Raw genomic sequence first — 8,170 nt, forward strand, 5'->3', positions numbered from 1 at the left:
AAAGCTAGTGCTTGACTGCTTGGGTAACAGCATGACTTCTGGATTTTTTTGTGTACACAGTAGTGAGGAATCGAATGCAGAGCTTTGTACTTACTAGGCGAACATTCTATCATTAAACCCCAGGAGTGACAATTGTATGAACAGATAAATGTATAGATTGGTAGATAGACAAATAGATGTATATGTATAAAACAAGAGAGAGATGTCTGTATATTATGAAATTGCATAAACAATATTAATACTGATTATTGGCAATTAAATTATTCCTTCCATTTTTAAGTATCATGATTGAATACATAATAAAGTATTAATTGAAAACTAGTCAATATTGTATAATTGTGTATAATTTTATAATATCGTATACTAACTACTAATTTAATTGTTAATTTTATAACATTCCATTCATATGGATATATATGGGAATAGGTTTCTGAGAATCTCCATTCATTAGTGGCAGTCCTGGGATTCGACCTCCAGGGCTAAGTTGCTGGTTTTGGCTATGGCTTCCTTAATACCCCACCAAACATCAGCAATGCAAGATAATGTATGCTTTCTGGGCCTTGTCATTTAGACCCAGGATGGTCACAATACAAAGGGAATAAAAAGGAAAACTACCTCCTTGAACTTCTCAGTTTTAGGCTTCTCCTTTACAGTTTTTTATTTATTTTTCCACCCCGGGATTTGAACTCAGGTCCTAGGATGCCACCGCCAACTGTGGCAGAGATGCCAAGACCCGAGTTCAAGCCCCGTGCTTAGGCAAAATAATCATCATCATCTTCATAATAATAATAGTAATAATAATAGTAATAAGGCCCTGGTTTGGAATTTGCACCATATTTATATTTATACATATATATATACATATGTATGTATGTATACGTTGATAAATATGTAGATTGAAGTAGATAGAGAGATAGACATAAACATATACAAATATATACATATACAGAGAGTGGGAATGTGAGGATATTAAATTATATATGTTATTACCAATTATTAGTTAATAAATTTTGCCTCCATTTAATGAAGTATCCGGGTTGAATACTTATAAAAGTATTAATTAAAAATTAATCAATATCCTTAATTATACCATGGTGTTAGAATGGAAAACATAAACCCAATAATTTTTGTGTGGCATTCTAAAATAGGGTCATGAATCCACTGCACATTTATTGTTACATTAGCAACACTCTATAAGCATTCACATGAACAGGAATAAGTTTGTCAGGCTCTCCTTCCCTTTGTGGGTTGCAGTCCTAGCATTCAAACTCCAGGCCTGGGTCATTTAATTATAATGCAAACCATTGGAGTGACACCATGAAGACTTCAGATTGTTACCATTAAAAAAAAGAAAAAAGAAGAAAAGTAAGCAAGGTGCCAGTGGCTCTTGCCTGTAATCCTAGCTCCTCAGGAGGCCAAGATGTAGAGAATGCCAATTTGAATTCATCCAGGATGGGAAAGTCCATGACATTCTTCTTTCTAAGAGATCACAGGGGAAACAAAACCATACATGGGGCTGTGGCTCAAGGGCAGAGCACTACTCTCGAGCAAAAGGTGCTCAGGGACAGAGCCTAGGCTCATAGTACAACCCTGGACCTGCCAAAAATAAAAAAAAAAACAACAACGAGGCAATAACTCCATGTATCTGTGTATGGACAATGGGCATTCAGCAGGTTGCCCATGCCCAGCCCCCCAACCTGGGCAAGCTGGGACAAGCCCTCAGAGAGTACAAAGTCTGAGCAGGCAACATGAACAAAGAATCCTTCTCTGCCATTTAAGAACTGAAGCCTTATGTTCTGGCCGAGGTGTCCCATCGGGACACCATGAAGCCAGCCACTGCCTCCAGGGAAAGCACAGTTCCTAGGCTGTAGGAGTTGTCAAAGGTTCTGGCTCCATATTCTTTATCCTTCTGTAGGATGACAGGCTAGACTTCTGGGGCCTGTGGCTATCACTCATTTATCATGCCTCATTGCCGAGTCACAAGCTGGTCCCAAATCATGGCAAAGATATGAAATAGAGATTTCTACACCAAAGGGGGTAAGCCAATAAACCCCACCCTCATAACTCCCGTTAGAAGGGAGCCTTGGGATGAGATTGTGGCTTAGTGCTAGAGTGCTTACCTAGCCCGCATGCACAAACCCTGGGTTTGATTGCTCAGTACCACAGAAACAGAAAAATCCAAAAGTGGTACTGTGGCTTAAGTGATAGAAAGATAGCCATGAGCAAATGAAGCTCAGGGATATGCCGAGACTCTGAGGTCAATCCCCAAGACTGTCAAAAAGAAAAAATTCATCCTGGTGTGATATTTTGCTCTGGAACTCAGACGAGGGCTGAAGTTATAGATAAGAGGTAGAGTAGAGGACAGGTGCTGGTGGCTCACCCCTGTAATCTTAGCTACTCAGGAGGCTGAGATCTGATGATACCAATTGCAAGCAATAAAGTCTATATGAGACACTTTTCTCTAATTAAACACCCAAAAAGCCAGACATAGAGCGGTAGTTCAAGTAGTAGAGTCGAGCGCTAGCCTTGAGCACAAAAGCTCAGGGATATGATAGCATCCAGGCCATGAATTCAAACCCCAGGACTGGCACATACATGCACACACACACACACACACACACACACACACACACACACACACACACACACACACACACACACACACACACACACACCAAGATAGAGCATTTGCCAGTCAGCCTGCACAAGTTCCATCTCTAGAAACTCAATATTAAAAAAAAAAAAGAGGGAGAAGGGAAGGAAAGACTTGCTCCACTAGGTGATATAACCAATGCCAAAATTCCACAGGAGTTCCAAGATGTGGATTCAGGACAGAGGGCCTCAGGCAGAAGGTACAGCATGGGCAAAGGTCCTGAGATGTGCTTTAGAGCAGATGGTATGGGTGGAATGAAGGTTCTGTGGCTTCAGACAAGTCTGGTAGGACATTCAAGGCTGGGTCAAGGTTTATATGTGAGTCACAGGTAGGGCAGAGGCTGGAGTCCCAGAATGGGGCCCAGGAGGAAGATTAGTTGGCTTTTTACCAGAGACCCCAGCCATTTCCTGTGGCTGGAAGCTAATTTTTCAGAGCTCCTGACCCTCAGACCTCCTTTGCATGGAGGAGTTAGGGCAAACTCAGGGCAGAACACTTGCTTAAGAAAAGCTTCTAGCCCAATGCCACCAGTGGCTCAACCCCTGTAAATCCTAGCTACTCAGGAGACTGAGATAGAGATCATGGGTCAAGCCAGCTCAGGGGAGGAAAGCAAGTGAGACTCTTCTTGCCGATGAACTACCAAAAGCCAGAAATGGAGCTTTGGCTCAAGTGGCAGAGTGCTAACCTTGAGGGAAAAAATTAAGGGACCAGAGCCTAACCCCTGAGTTCAAGCCCCAGTACTTGCACCTAAAAAAATAAAGAAAGGCTTTCAGAAGCTCCTAGTCTACTGTGGTGAAAGGCCAGATCAGCCGGGCACCGGTGGCTCACACCTGTCCTCCTAGCTCCTCAGGAGGCTGAGATGTGAGGATCACGGTTCAAAGCCAGCCTAGGCAGGAAAGTCTGGGAGACTCTGATCTCCAAGGAACCTCCAGAAAACCAGAATTGGTGTTGTGCCTCAAGTGGCAAGCCAAACAGCTTGGGGACAGGCCCCAGGCCCAGAGTTCAAGTCCCATGACCAACATCTGGCCTGCTTGGACCTCACTCTGTGGATCTAGGCAGAGTAATTTCAAGTGGGCCACTGAGGGTCTCCCAATGACTAGGTGTCCTACAAGTCTTGAGAGCAGCCTCTTTGGAGGCCTTTGCCTACAGAGCAGGCCACAGTATCAGAGAAGGTTGGAGCCTTGAGCATGGAGGTCATTAATCTGTTCATCAGAATGGCATCTGTCATGGCTGACCAAGGTTCTGGGCCAGCAGGGGCAGGAGCTGCAAGATGGCACAGCAGGTAATGCCCACTCACTCGAGTATCACAAGAGTGTGAATCTGTCAGGCACACATTGGGCGGGTGTTGAGTTGGGCTCAGGAAAGACTTGTAGTCTCAGGTATCCACAGCCAGCAGGCTGCTGCTGGTAGCAGTCTCTATCCCAGGAGTCACAGGGTTCGGACCCTTACTTTGCTTACCAGTGCTAGAGGCAATTGTGGGCCGACTACAAATGAGCATCCATAATGCCTTCCCTTGGTCCTGTGGCCCCGTGCATGGATAGAAAGGCAGGTTCTATGGAACTTACTGGCATGACCCAGACCCCTCAGCCCAAGAATGACTTAGGGAAAAACCACTTGATCTGCTTTGAGAGTTTACTATGACTATGCCTCAGGAGTGCCCCCAGTTTTCTAGCTGAGCTCATCATTACCACCTTCTTCTGTGTGTGTGTGTGTCTGTGTGTGTATGTATGCCTGCACACACTTGCACACATCTTGGTACTAGGGCTTGAACTCAGGGCCTGGACTCTGTGCCTCACCTTTTTCATTCAGGGCTAGCACTCTACCACTTGAGCCACAGCTTTTCTTCCAGCTTTTCAGTGGCTAGTTGCAGAGGACAGTCTCACTGACTTTTCTAGCTAGGCTGCCTCTGAATGGCAATCCTCAGATCTCAGACTCCTGAGGAGCTTGGACTAGGAGGGCATGAGCTATTAGCATCTGGCCACACTTTCCTTCTTGGCTGAAACAGACTACCTATCCCCCAGCCCAGCGCCCATCTACAGCTACCCTCCTTCCCCAGGCTACAGAAGAAACATACCCTCCCATGAGTACAAAGAAATGGGATCAGGTTAGAGGTTTATGTTCTCCACACAGTCCCGGGATGCTGGGAGCTGAAGTGGAGGTCAGAGATCTAGGCCAGGGGAAGTAGACAGCTGTTAGAACAGAAGAGCGTATGAAAAGACATTCTTGCAACTGGGTGCCAGTGGCTCATGCCTATAATCCTAGCTACTCAAGGCTGACAACTGAGGATCAATCAAGATTCAAAGCTAGCCTGAGCAGACTCTTCTCTCCAATGAATCACCAAAATCTGGGAAGCAGAGATACCCTAGTTCAAGTGGTACAGCACCAACCTTGTGCAAACAAGCTAAAGGATAACACCTAGGTTCTGAGTTCAAGTCCTGGTAAATACACACACACACACACACACACATACACACTCATGCACACACGCATGCATGCATGCACACAAACACGCATGCAAGCACATGCATCCACTATCATCCTTAACTGGAGCCAATTGTTCATACCAGCAATTCCAGCGACTCAAGAGGCTGAGCTCTTAGAATGGCAGCTTGAAGCCAGCCCAAGCAGGAAAGTCTGTGAGACTCATCTCTCCACTAACTACTAAAAAAGGTGAAAAGTGATCTATGATTCAAGTGGTAGAGTGTTAGCTCAAGGACAGTGCCTAGGCCCTGAGTTCCAGCTCTGAGATTTTTTTTTAATATACACCCTTTGCCTTCCCCACCCCCACAGACCATAAATCCAGATTTTGGTCGTACTAGATCTCACTTTTGCTCCTGCCACTTCCATATCACTGCCACAAATGGCCGGTGTGTGGCCAGCCACGGGTTAAGAAGTGAACTTACCCAAGGAAGGCATAACCAGGTCAAGGCTAATGCCCCAGAACACTGCGCTACTGGCCATACCAGTCTCTCATCCCCCAGTTCCCTGGTCCTGGAATCTTAAGTCTGTGCCTCTGTATTCTGGGTATCCAGAATTGTCTAGAAGGACCTGAGAGGCCAAGCTGGGGCTGGGAGATAGACTTGGCTGCAATAATGTTCGTTGACATTTCCTAGACAACAACAGATACTTTCAAGCCACCTGGGCCTCACCTCTATGCAGCCCAAGATCCTTCTTGCTTGGGCAGCCTTCAGTCAGCTATCAAGCTCAAGTTGGTCAGAGCCACTGGCAACCACCCTTCCCACACTCCACTGCCAGCCTGCTGGGAGGGACATGCAGCCAGAGGCCCAGCTGAGGAAAAGGACAAGACATCCTAGGACTGAACCCTACCCCTCCAGAGGTAAGGGAGAACCTATGCCAGCTGGCCCTGCTGACACAGAATCCCCTGGAAGTGGCCAAAGATATGGACAGCCAGACTTGGGCCCCAATGAAAAGCTGGACTATGCAGGTCTCTGGCAATTTAAGACTCATTGTAGACCCTGACGGGGCAAAAGGCAAGGTTGTAATGGAAGAGGGGAAACATCCTTGGTCAGGAAGAGTAAGACAGGAACCCAGGAAGGGGACAGAGAAAGATGAGGAAACACACACACACACACACACACACACACACACACACACACACACACACACACAAACACACACACACACACACAGGGGTAGCCCAAGGCCTCATCAGTCCCTGAGCACCCGAACATGCCAAACCCCGAGTAGATGGCACTACCGTCCTCAGACCAACTGTAGACAAATCTCAGCCTCTCACACGTCTGGAATGGCTCATAACACAGAATGGCATTTCCTACTGTACATAACTCTATGCAGAAAACTCATCCACCTTATTTTTGGTTGTCGGTCATGGGGTTTGAACTATGGGCCTGCACGCAGTCCCTCAGCTCTTCAGCTGAAAGTGTGTGCTCTACCAGTGGAGCCACAGCACTACCTCTGGTTTTCTGGTGGTTCATTGGAGATAAAAATCTTAGACTTTCCTGCCCAAGCTGGCTTTGTACTGCAAGCCTCAAATCTCAGCCTCCTGAGTAGCTAGGATGACAGTTGTGAGACACTGGCAGCACCCGGCTTCAGTTACCTTCTTATAGCCAGGTGAAACCCAACTTGTCAGGCTACAAACCACATGCAACCCTTCACTTCAGACTTTAACACCGGCATCCAAAACTATATTTCCATGGATAGAGGGAATATAATTGACACTACCCTCCCATCCCTGCTCCCATTAGCCCACTCCTTGCCTAAGACAGGCCACGACTTCTGGAGTTGTTGGTAAGGCAACGCCCACCCTGCTGTGACTTCACACTGGGGCAAACCTGGAGAGTTTTTAGAAATTTCTGTACACTTAGGCTAGCATCTGGTCTCCCAACGACAGGACCCCCATTGCTTCACCATCACTTGCAAGCAAGAGTGTATTTCTGTTTTTGTTGTTGTTGTTGTTGTTGAAGGGCTTGAACTCAGGGCTTGGGAACTGTCCCTGATGATGATTTTTGCTCAAGGCCAGTTCTGTATCTTTTGAGCCATGGTGCCATTTCTGTTTGGAGATTGGGGATGACACTCTCATGGGACTTTCCTGCCACGCCTACTCCGGTGGAGTCTGCTTAGCATGGGAAACCTGCTTTCAGACCTGAGAATGGGGCTTCACAAAGACCTATCTCTGAGAACGGGACTTCACCGAAATCTACCTCAGAGAATGGGTCTTCAAAGAGGCCTACCTCCTGGAAAGGCTGGCAAGCCCCTGGGAAAGATGTGTTTCTGTCCCTGCTTTTCTTTTCTTCACTGTATAAGAGTGCCTATTAATCTTTTACTGTTTCTGCTGCTCATTGTACTTACTCATGCTCAATGTTCCCTTATTTAAAGCTCTTTCTTAAGAGTGTTGACGACTCCAACATCTGATGAGTGTCTTAAAAATATGACTAACTCACCAGAGTTAAGTGCTACCCTGAAAGCCCCTCTTATGGACGCTAGTAGACAAGTCATAAGTAAATATAAAAGTATTGGGGGTTTCACGACAGCAGAAGGAATTGTTTGTAAGAGATTTACAAGAAGCTGTAGGCCGGCTAGAACAGAAAGAATGTATGGCAATTGCTGGGAGAACTACTTAGGAGAAAGAATTTCCTGTTACTCTCTTTCATTTACTAAGAGACTTGCTAGATCTAGGCCTCCTTGGTGCTTACTATTAAAGAAGGAACAGGAAAGATCTTATGGGACCGTAAAGGCCTCTATAGAAAAAGGTAATGGTTAATTGGTGATAAACATCGAAACCCATTGTATTGCTTAAAAATAGAGATAAGCCAGAAAGAAGTGCCTATCAGGCGACCAGCTGGTAACCACCCAAGAATGAAGCCCTGCAGCAAGATTGTGTAACCTTTTGCCCTTTCTCCTGGAGACTTTTGCTATAAAAGTTTGTTATCCTCTGCATTAAATCGCACTCATCATCCATTCCTCTTGTGTGAGTTGTCTGTTTGCCATCTCCCCACCTATTCCAGTTCCTCCACTAGGTGTCCTCCATCATCCCGACAG

Source organism: Dipodomys merriami, unplaced genomic scaffold (genome assembly GCF_024711535.1).
Source record: "Dipodomys merriami isolate MVZ:Mamm:240054 unplaced genomic scaffold, mDipMer1.0.p SCAF_247, whole genome shotgun sequence".
In the NCBI taxonomy this organism is placed as follows: Eukaryota; Metazoa; Chordata; class Mammalia; order Rodentia; family Heteromyidae; genus Dipodomys; species Dipodomys merriami.